This window comes from Theobroma cacao, chromosome 6 (assembly GCF_053813885.1).
Source record: "Theobroma cacao isolate CCN51 chromosome 6, ASM5381388v1, whole genome shotgun sequence".
Taxonomy (NCBI): domain Eukaryota; kingdom Viridiplantae; phylum Streptophyta; class Magnoliopsida; order Malvales; family Malvaceae; genus Theobroma; species Theobroma cacao.
This window is the reverse complement of record NC_142644.1, coordinates 21,765,969-21,777,837: the sequence shown is the minus strand read 5'-3', so window position 1 is coordinate 21,777,837 and position 11,869 is coordinate 21,765,969.

Sequence of the window (11,869 nt, the reverse complement as noted above, 5' to 3'; positions counted from 1 at the left end):
ATGCAATTTGGTCCCTTAGTATCAAATTTCATCTAATTGGTGATCCAATATTCTAGATCTAATCTTTTGAGTATCAAGATGTGATGAACAGATAATTTATCAATTCATTGGGTCTAGATTGATCACCAATCTTCCTAAAATCACTAAAAGTGGTGTTAATGTTATGAACTCCACTTTTTGGATACATGTTCCCTAATGCTTATCTCAATTATAATCCAAACATGCGAAATCTAAATCAACAACTATATGATGATCATGCCCATGGCATATCAAGGATTATAAAGAGACAAAACATGAGTTCACTATCCATCAGGATTATGGTTCTACCATAAGTGGATGCATAGGTGTGAGATTAAGGTTTAATTAACGATCAAACTTAAACTTGATTCTCACATTATTCTAGTTCAAATTATTGTGTCATTACTCGAAGTCAACTACTTCAATGATTTGAGACTCAACATTCCCTAGAAGCGAATCACATTTCTTACGTTAAAAGTAATCTAGACATTACAGTCTTAAAACAATAAAGGGCACCATATTCTTAAATTCTCAACAAATGTGGAGCTGTCTAATGTAATAGAGAGTTTGAAATAGTTGTACCTTCCTAAGTCAATATCCGACCACAATCCTACTCTATTGGGCACTGATAAAAAGAATTAGGGTCAAAAACCATTAAGTTATTTGATCTTCGGCTTAAAGAGCATAGCTTTCAAGAGTTGGTAAAGAAGAATTGGAGTGGTGACAATGAGAAGCAAGAGAACCTATTCTGTTAGACTTTTATGTGACAATCAATTAGCCTTGCATATACATAAGAATACCATTTTCCATGAGAGGACCAAACACATGGAGATCGAATGTCATTTTATTAGGGATAAAGTGCAGGATAGAGTTATAAGTCCTTTTTATGTTCATACAAGGTAGTAGCTTGGAGACATGTTCACCAAGGCTTTGCCACCAACTTAATTTCTTTCACTTCTCAACAACAAGAACATTACTAAGATGTATAATGTTCATCTTAAGTGCGAGTGTTAAAGAATGCATTTGTAGATCACGTGCAATGCAATAGGAGTAAGAGCATGATTAATTAAGTTATTTATGTTAGTATTGAAATATCTTATATTTTGATTTGACAAAATTGCATGATATCTTAGTTTTAATGGCAAGCATTTGAAATTGTCAAAATCATGTTTTTCATCCTCCTAAAGTTATACCAATGTTTGAAAAGCCATTCATACTTAGAAAAGATCATAAAGCTTTCAAACATGAGTATTCATCTTGAGAAAACATAAAGCAAACATGTCTTAACTTGATATTTGATCACAAGGAAGAAGCAAAGAAGATACAACTGAAGTTAAGTGCCTAAATGACAATGAATCTTGAAGAAACAAGGCTACAATCAATCCTAAAGAAAGGCCAATTGATCCAAGGCCAGAATGGATGAGAAAATCATGAAGAATCAAGTTTTAGTTGATCCTAGAGCAACTATAGTCGATCTTATGGCCAAACGGGCAAGAAAACATGTAAACACACAACCATGTAGTCAATCTCATAAGAAAGGTAGTCGATCCTCAAGAAGCAAGCACAATAAATCTCGCTTATGAAGAAGCCATAGTCGATCCTCAAGACTTGGTAGTCGATCCTTCAGGCCAAAACTTCAAAGTTACACATTATCCGGAAATGGATCAAGTAGAGAAAGATTATACTCGACTATAGAAGCCTTAATTCAAGATTTTTGAAAAACATAGTCAATCCTAAGAGCCTTGTAGTTGATCCTCAAGCTCAACAATTGCCAAATCTAAATTTAAACTTGTGTTTAATAGCTCTAAATCTCCTTCCAATAATAAAAAGTCACTTTTGACTCATTTTGAAGGAAGAAAAGCCCAACAAACATTTGGAAAAACCCTCGAGGGAAACTTCCACATCTTTATACCTCTCTAGACATCATTTTAGTCTTCCATCAAGATTTAAAGAGTTCTTCACTTAGAAATCCTTGAGTTGATATTTGTGAGATAATTTCTTTTATTTTTTTGTACACAAAAGCTTAAACCTTTAGCACCTAGCCTTTGTGAGGTAAATCTTTGTTATTATTCCTTTATACACACATTTTGTAAAGGTTCTAACTTAACCTTGAAAAGTTAGTGAGGGTTATCGCTTAATCTCATGAAAAAGTCAGTAAAAAGGGTTATCGCTTGATCTTGTGCAAAGGTCATTGAAAAGGTTACAACTTGATCCCGTGAAAAAGCCATTATAAGGGTTATTGCTTGATCTCATCAAAAAGATGTTGTGAAGATTATTGCTTAATCTCGTTAAAAAGCAAAATTCCTTTAGTGGATTTGAAAATCCTTAGTGAACTAAGAGAAAGAATGTAACCATTTGAGAAAGTCAATCCTTTATAAAAATACTTGTGTCTTGATTTTCTTTTATGTTGTGATTTATTATTAATATTTTCTTTAAAGAAAAATCACTCAATTTGCTTTTAACACAAGAAGAAAGTTTGTTTTTTAAAAAGGGGTTATTTTTCATTAAGCTCACAGAGGAAATTTTTAAAATACCATTTCACCCCCATCTTGGTATTTATTGCATTGAGCTTACTACACTAACAATTGGTATAAGAACAAAAGCTCAATGTTGCAAGTCTAAAAGCCTTAGGTGATCCGTTGTAGTAGAATAAATCATAAAAAATGGAGGTTATGACAATTATGCTTGGTGAAAGGCAATCAATCCAAAGGCTTTCTCTTTTTATTGGTATTGATTAAGCGTATGGATATGTTTATATGATATATGAACCTAGATGTCTGGAATGTCATATTAGATGGTCCACATGTTCCATATAAGGACATAGATGGAAAATTAGTCATTAAGACTAAGATAGAATAGAATGATAGAGACAAGAAATTGATTCAAATCAATTGCAAAGCTTATAATACTCTCCTATGTGCGTTAGGTGCTAATGAATTTAACAAAGTCTTTATGTGTGAAAATGCCAAGAAAATATGGGATACTTTAAAAACCATATATGAGAACACAAATCAAGTTAAGGAATCTAAGATTAGAGTGCTAACTCATGACTATGAACTTTCTCAGATGAAAGATGGTGAATCAATTAATGAGATGTTTGATAAATTTACCAACATTGTAGGAGGCCTAAAGGCTTTAGGGAAAGAATTTTCAAATGCTTAACTTGTAATGAAAATCCTTTATAACTTACCAAAATCTTGGAGACTTGAGGTTACTACTATAGAAGAAGCTAGAAATCTCAATGATTTCAAGCTAGAAAAACTTGTAGGATCCCTTTTTACTTATAAAATGACATTAAAGCATGAAAATGAGAAAGAAGAACCTAAGAAAGAGGATGTCAAGAAAAAAAGAATATCCCTTAAATCTTTAGTGAAAGAAAAAGAGAAAAGCACTAAAAATGAGAGTGAAAATGAAGAGGACATGGCAATACTAGCTAGAAAGTGCAATAGGTTTATGAGGAAGAACTTTAAAGCCAAAAGATCTACAAGGAGGGTTACGCCTAAGGAAAAGCATACAAAAGATTATTCGATACGCTATGATTGCAAAAGGCCTAGTCACACCAAATATAAATGCCTAAACAAGAAAAATACTTCAAGGAACTTTAAGAAGAGAGAATGATGGCGACTTAGAGTGATAGTGATGATTCCTAAGATAAGGAAGATGATGAAATTGCAAACCTTTGTCTCATGGAACTTGATGACTACAAGGTATATCCTATTCCTCATGATATTGAGTCTTATTCTCATGAAGAAAATGATTACTCCTTTGATGAATTACAAGATGCATATGAGGACTTGATGTTTAAATTTAAAGAATAGACTTTAAAATACAAAGGCATCATATCTAAGCTCAAACGAGAAAATGAAAATTTAGTGAAAGCTAAGATTGACTTAGAGAATATTGTAAAAGGCATGCAAGATGAAATTAAATTTTTGAAAGGAAAATTGATAAATTGCATGACACATTCTCTAAGTTTCATAGTTGCCAACAAAAATTAGACAATATGTTGGAATTGCGAAAGGCTTTCTTTAACAAACAAGCATTTGGTAATGATTTCACACAAAAAGAAACCCATCTTAAAAATTTCTTTGTTAAATGTTGTCGATTTTGCACACGCAAGTATATGTATCAAACAAGTAATATAGTGATGAAGTAGAGTTTCGTTCCCACGGAGATTTGTTTCTAAAGTTTCACTGAGTACTAAAATTATAAAATAGATTAATCTTATTTAAGTAATCTGAAAATTGAAGAAAAACTAAAACAATTAAAAATCAACACTAAATAAACTAACAAACTAAATAAGTTGAGAAAAGTAGTATATTAAAAATCTAGGATTATGGGTTCATTCAACATTTCATCTGATACCATCTTTTCTTATTATTAATCTTTATTGGGTGGTTTTACTAACCTAGAATCCAAAGCTATGGACAAGTTTTTGTTGAGTTGCTTGTACAAATATTTAACTTAATTAGTTCACCATATGTTTATAGGAATCAATTAAATTAAGTTCATTAAGTAAGTGCCCTAATGTGGCTCTATATGGCAATTGGCATATGTCTACCCGAATCAGAAATCAGATCATCTAAGTGACATGAACATACACTATTCAAACCTTAGTCCAATCTAAATCTCTTTATTGAGTCTCAATTAGATTCACAAATCAGTTAATTGTTGGCTAAACAATTAAAAGCATTAGGAACATATTTGAATAAGCAAAACTACACCCATTCATGACAAATAAAAGAGAAACTAATATTCAAACTACATGTTGAAATCCACCACAATTCTAGAAAAATAATTTAGCTCATAATAACTAATAGAAACAACATCCAAAGAAATTTAGCCATGAATCTAAATCAAAGAAAATAAGAAAAACACAAAAGTAGAGAAAGAAACTAATTATTGAAGCTTTGCAATCTCAATTCTCTATCAAATTTTCTTGTTTTCTTACTTTGTTCTTGGCTTTAAATCTACAAAATAGTTGCTTGCTACCTCTCTCTTAAAACCTCTGAAAAAGGTTCCTTAAATATGCTCAAAGTAACCTAACTTCCAAAATCCTGTCAAATTTTTATTTTTGGAAAATCACTTAACACCGCGGCCTTGATTTCTTAGCACTGACGCACTAAATTTTGCTACAGTAGTTATGCGGCGCTCTAGCCTTGAGAAAATGTATGGTGCACTTACTTTCACTAGCATAGTAGCCTTGTTCTCTTAGTACTATAGCAGTCTATCAAGTTTGAACGTGATTTTCACCTTGATCTGGTCTGAATTGGGCAAAGTGGTAAACATGAAAGTTTTAGCCTTGTCTCTTAACTTTCCAATGGCTTAGAAATCGTGCAATTGGACTTTTGGATTGAAAGATATGCTCCAAATACGGCATCATGTTCAATCCATGCATACTGCTACAGTGCTTCAAGTTAAACAAATATTTTGACCATGATCCAATTAGAACTGGGTGATGTGGTAAACATAAAAGTTGCCCCTCCTCTTACCATTCTAGTGGTTCGAGAATCACTTCATTTGAAGTTCTGTAGAAAGAGATATGGTCAAAATACCGTAATATATATGAATGAAGCCATCACCATATTTGCATGGATTTTTATTAAATGAGCCTTTTTCATCAAATTTCCTTCAAAAGCAACAAAAGAAACCAACAATAACTACTCTTAAAGTAATTTAAAATAAACTTACATAAAATTTAACTAAAATAACTTAAATTAACTACTCAACATGTAATCAAACATAAACTAGAACAACACCTAAAATGCTACAATTCGAACCTACAATCTCAAAGATCTAACTACTTAAGCCCCCAAAATGTGTTAAAATAACTCTATTAATATAGTTATCATTAAAAATAATGGAAAGTATGATGGATTTTCTAGAAGCATCTGTTGCTTTAAATTTAGACATCTTACTTTATCTTGCCCATTGAGAATTGTCTCACAAAGAAACAAAGTTATGAGGTATACATGAATTCCAAGAGGAACTAAATCTCCACATGGTAAGGTGGAAAAGATTAATGTGATGTGAAAGAGGACCAAGGTCACTAACTCTAAAGGAACCAAGAAAATTTGGTTACCAAAAACAAAAGTTTGAATTCCTTTTTAAGGAAGAGCTCACAAGAGTATGATCAAAAGCGTAAGAGAAAGGTAAATGGTGATTAAAGGTACTGAATAATGATATCATTTTGATAGTTAATAGTACGCTCATATTAAAGAAATTCTTGTTTGAAATATCATTCTTATCTGAATTACACAATTCTTTTAAAATAATAGTGCTTGAACATGCCTTGGAACTAAGTTACATGCATTTCTTGAAATAATGAGTATTTGAAGCACATATTGAATATCTATTTAAACACTCAGGCTCTTCCAGTTCCATGAATATTTGAGTATTAGATTATCATTTGAATACTAATTTTTATATGTTCATGATTTGTCCTCAAATATTTTTAGCAATTCTTTAATTTCATGGTCCATAGATGGAAAAGTGAGATTGTGCTGTAATGTGATTATGAAATTTATCTCCTCACCTTGTTGTTTGATGTACATCTTGTTGGTATTGAGCTAACCACAGTTTAAAGGGGAATTAATCAATGACCTTGTCCTATAATTCATGAGCAAGTTGGAATCTTTAACAATGAGCTTGATGGAAGTCCAACAAATGGTGTTCCTCATTATTGGTAATATCTTTCAAACACCATATTGATCTAGTGCTTAATGATACCTCACACTTGTGCTTAAATGATAAAATATGGCATGAGTACACTCTTTATTTTGTTTTGTAAATTATGCTTATTGTATTGTATAGTTGATTGTTTGATTTCTATGCTTGAAATTTGTTTAATTTATCTATTTATAGGTAATGTTTGATATATCTCTTGACATTTCAATAAGTTGTTTGTGTGAATATATTTGAGTATATGTACGTGTTGTTATTTTGTACCACATTGCATTATGCATTGTGCATAACATACATGCATACACTATATATGCAAGTAATCCAACGCTTGGTCTTTCAATCATTCCTCATGGTTTTCAAAATGCATTTTCAGAAATTCTAGAATATGTCCTTGATTTTTTTTTCCAAAATATAAGCCATGATTTTTGAAGTCTAAAGATTGACTTTTAATCACATATAGTTGAGTATTAAAGAAGTTTCATTTGTTTTCTAAACTTTCTCAAGAAGCTAAATATTATTTAGAGTGTTTTGGAAGCCAAAATTGAATTTTCAAGCAATCGTAGTTGATTGACAATCCAAAAGGATCAACTATCCTCATGATTTCAAAGTCAAAAAGTCAAATTTAAACAACCATTGTTAACTACACCCTTAATAGAATGAACTACCTCGTGCTTTAAATAGTTCAATCGTGCTTTCTTCAAATGCCTTGAATCATTTTAAGCTTTCAAATTCACTTAATCTCTCAAAGATTCATCTCCTTTTTCAAGTTCATTCTCCTTAAAATTTCAAGGTTCAAAGTGCTTATTAAAAATCCCCTATTTTCATCCATTATATGTCATGACTTGGAACTCCCCATCGGGGCTCGTGACAACCGCCGCGAAGCCTCTATAGACATTCTTCTCCCCGAATGCCGATCGACACCTCGCAAGGCTCTCGTATCAGCTTTCGCACTTTCTTGGTGAGAAATAGTTATCAAATATCGTAATTCGAAAGATTATGAGTCATTTCCAAATCAGAACATAACATATTGTTTTCTGGCTCACAATGGCATTTTTGTCATTTTTCGTCAAAAATCTTAAAACTTGCTAAAAATGTAGTAGGTAAGCAGAAAATATATATTTAGTGATTTAAAAACAAATTAAGTATCTAAAACGTTCATTTGTAGTGAAAATCTAACCATTTGAATGTATTCAATAAAATAAGTTATTTTCTTGTAAAATAATTTTTTTAAAGCTATCAGTAAATAATTCTTATAGCATAAAAGTTAATTATATTCATATATACTATAAAGCAAATAACCAAAGCATAAAATTACTTTTACAGCGACACGTGGGCCCACATCTAACTAAAATGCATCAAAAGCTGAAAACCTACAACTTTTGCCGATTCAAGTCCAAATGAAGGTCTTTCTCAAAGTCAACTAACTATGGAATTCCCCGAGCCTGAAATGTGAGGAAAAGAGGGTGGTGAGATTATTAAATCCCAGTGAATAAACAATTACCATCAAAAGCATCTAAAGCCGAGTAGATGGAGACAATATAAAATCGTTATATCTCAATAATGTTCATAACACAAAATTCGTTTCAATCTATACCAAACAATTTCTTTTCATCAAAATTTCCTGGCTTATGAGTTTTTAAAACTTGGCCCCTGCTAGAATCATTCTCGCGGGTACCTTCGTCAAGGTATCCCATTGAGACTGCCAAGGCTGTTAAATGTCCCATACCCATAAACGCATTTTCACATCTGACACATAGCCATTGCTTGGCGTTGGTTGAGTCTCACTCTCACGTGAGGTGTACTCAAATCTTACCTCAGGAGATACTTCATCCAACATCTCCCCCTGGAGGTAAATATATAATTAGGTTACCGTGCCCCTCTCATAGGCAGTCCACAAAAACCCCCACTACTACAATGACCGTTTAATATACCACCAGACCCATAAAATTTCAGTAGCATAATATGGCGAATAAAATGTAATTCAGTGTACCGAGACCAATCCAAAACTGTTCATATATTTCATGCCAACCCCAAAAATTTAGCCATCATGCTACCATAGTTTCATAAGCCACAATTTCAATAACATATAAAATCATAAATTCAACACAGTCTCCATATACTCAATTTTCCCAAAACAATATTTGATTTCAAAATCAGTATAAATCTCATTTTTATTAAAAAACATTTTAATTGGAAAACATAATATTTTATAATTTAAACACACCATTCAATAAAAACATCAAACAAGTATAATTACTCTAGATATTTAAGACGATAAATTGTCCACTCACAGTTCTAGGAGTCGATGTACTCCTAATCCCAGCCTTCAAGTACAATCTTTGTACTTTTACCAGTGTAATTTGCTCACTACTTATCCACAATGTACAATACATAATTCACCACGTTAATGCTTGACCATTATAAAATCAATTTAGGCTCAGTGTATATGCATGATATGATATGCAACTTGTCACGACCCGAAACTCCCCTCGAGCCGGTGACAGCCACCGCGGTGCCCCGATGGTCACCCTCTCTTGCCTTTCAACTTTTAATTTTTCAGCAGCTAAGGCTGCTTATTTTTGCTTCAAAATCAGCAGCTATGCTGCTCTGTTTTTCCTTAAAATTTCAACAACTAAGCTGCACCTTTCCCTCAAAAATTTTGCAACCAAAACAACCATAATTAACCATCAAAACAGCACCTTAAAACTTAAATTTTTTACTGCAAAATTTTACACTTTTTGGCCTCCAAAACCAGTAGAAAATGGCACTTTTCAACCTCCAAAACCAGTAGAAAAATGGCTCTTTTCAGCCTCCAAAACTAGCCCTTAAATGGCTCTCTTTTCCTTCTTGAATGGTAGCAAAAACAGCCCCTCAACTCAGCTCTCTTTTCCTTTTGTTTTCCTTTCTCATGCACGGTTTTCTTTTTGTTTTTCTTTCTCTCGGTTCTTTCTTCTTCCTTTGCTATTTTATTTCTCCTTTACTCTCCCTCAACCGACCTCTCTTCTTCTTTGTCTCTTTACTTAGCTTACTCAATGGTATATATATATATATTATTTTATGCCTTCATGAATCTTCCACAATATTCCATCATGGCCGGCCACATCAAAATTTTTCTTCCTTCACTTTTTGCTCCACACGGTCGCCCCCCCCCCCCCCCCCCCCTCCAATTCACCAAGAGTCTTTGACTCTTTTATTGACCACATGGGCGGCTGCCCATGTTGGTCTTCAAATATTTTTTTTTCTTTTTTTTATATTATTATTATTTTACTCTATGTTCGTTTTATTTTTTTCATTAATTTCACTACATATCCTTTAAATCTTTATATGTTAAATTCGATCCTTTTAATACATCTAAAAATTTCAATTTTCATCTAACTTCCTTTCTCGATGTGTGTACCACCGAAATATACAAATTGCACCTCAACGCGGTATTACCACAATATTTAAATATCTACTTATCCGCGTTGATTCGACTTAACCAAACACGCGTATTTCACTTTTGTCACTTATTTCTACAAAAATTCACTTGTATTTCTTCTCCCCCACTTGGATCAACCATATGATCCTTTTTCATGACTGATTTCGACATCCGACTAAATATTAATATTTTAATATTATTTATTAATAAAATATTATTTTATTTTAAAAATTTTATCTTGTCTCCTTGGTACCTAAAATACCTTATTATGCCTCACTTGACTTCCGACTCACCTTTTATCTCACAAATTCTCCTCCGATAAAATTATTATTATTTTATTGTTATTTTCTCGCGTGCGGATCATTTTATTCTAAACTACTCCTTTCATCTTCCATCACGTTTAAACATTTTAATTGGCCTCGATTAGCATCCGATAATCTTTATTTATCACCATATCAAAGTATGGGGCATTTCAATCTCCCCCACTTAAATAGAATTCGTCCTCGAATTCCCGTCGATGTTGCGTTATCAATCTCCTTCTATGATACTATTCCTTTTTCCTTCTATAGAAACATTCAATTTATTCACCTCATTCACCTTAAGTTCAATTTAATACTTTATTTATGGCCATTATCATCCTTTAGAGTCAAATCAGCAGTACCTTTCCCACTCATGATTTATTATATCGAGTCACTAAGCATACGTTTATCACCCTTATCAAATTTGAACAATAACTTCATCTCAATTATATCAATTTTGATCACATATCACACTTACTTATGTATATCTACTCATCATTTTATTAATTTGCTCCATGCTCGATTTCTCAACCTTAATTCATTCATTTTATGCTTTTCCATACACTTCCCTTAATAGATTTCCATTGAGAACTTAAACAATCCAAGGTTTACCTTTAAAGTCAGTCATAACCCTGATCGTTCATTGCATGCCGGATAACACTTTAGCTCACTGACCTCCTCTGGCATTATTTCAAAACCTCCCAATTATTGAGAACAATTCTTCACCTTAGTTAATCAAATTATCAATTTCATATATACATGTGTACATGCATTTTCAAATGTCAGCATCTTTCGTTATGTATAGGGATCCATATGTTCACATGCCTAGGACTACATTTCCCTTTGTTCATCTGCATTCAAATCTTAGTTTCAATATAATAATCTTTATAGTGCACGTCAACCTTCTTATTATGCTTGCGTATAACTTCATATCATTTATATAATTTCCAATCGTATGTTTGAGTTTCATCATGCTATATCCTCACATCACAATGTCATTATTCACATCTCACCTATTAAATGTCACTTAAAAACTTAGACTGTTTCGAATTGTGCATTCCTCAAGCATTTTCAAATTTCAAATTTCCATTCTACCTTATGAAGTTTTCATTATTAACTTCATTATCCAAATTATCTTCAATCATCCTTTGTTATATTATTTCATATTAATGTGACATCATTCTCCTTGGACCAATTTGTAGTTTGTACTCGGAACTGCAAGGCTTGAAATAAAGTTCTTCTTAAGTACTTTTTAACGTCAACACAAATTTCACTTCCAACTTACTGCTTCCTCTTTATAGCCACCTATCTTTATGCTAACTTTCACAAAATCCATAGTAAACTCCATTTAAGCATCTCTTTGGAAATATCTATCTTAGACTTATGTCTCACAGCATGTGATCACTTAAATTGTGACTTAGCCTTTAGGCTCCTCAACAAGTTTTTAAAA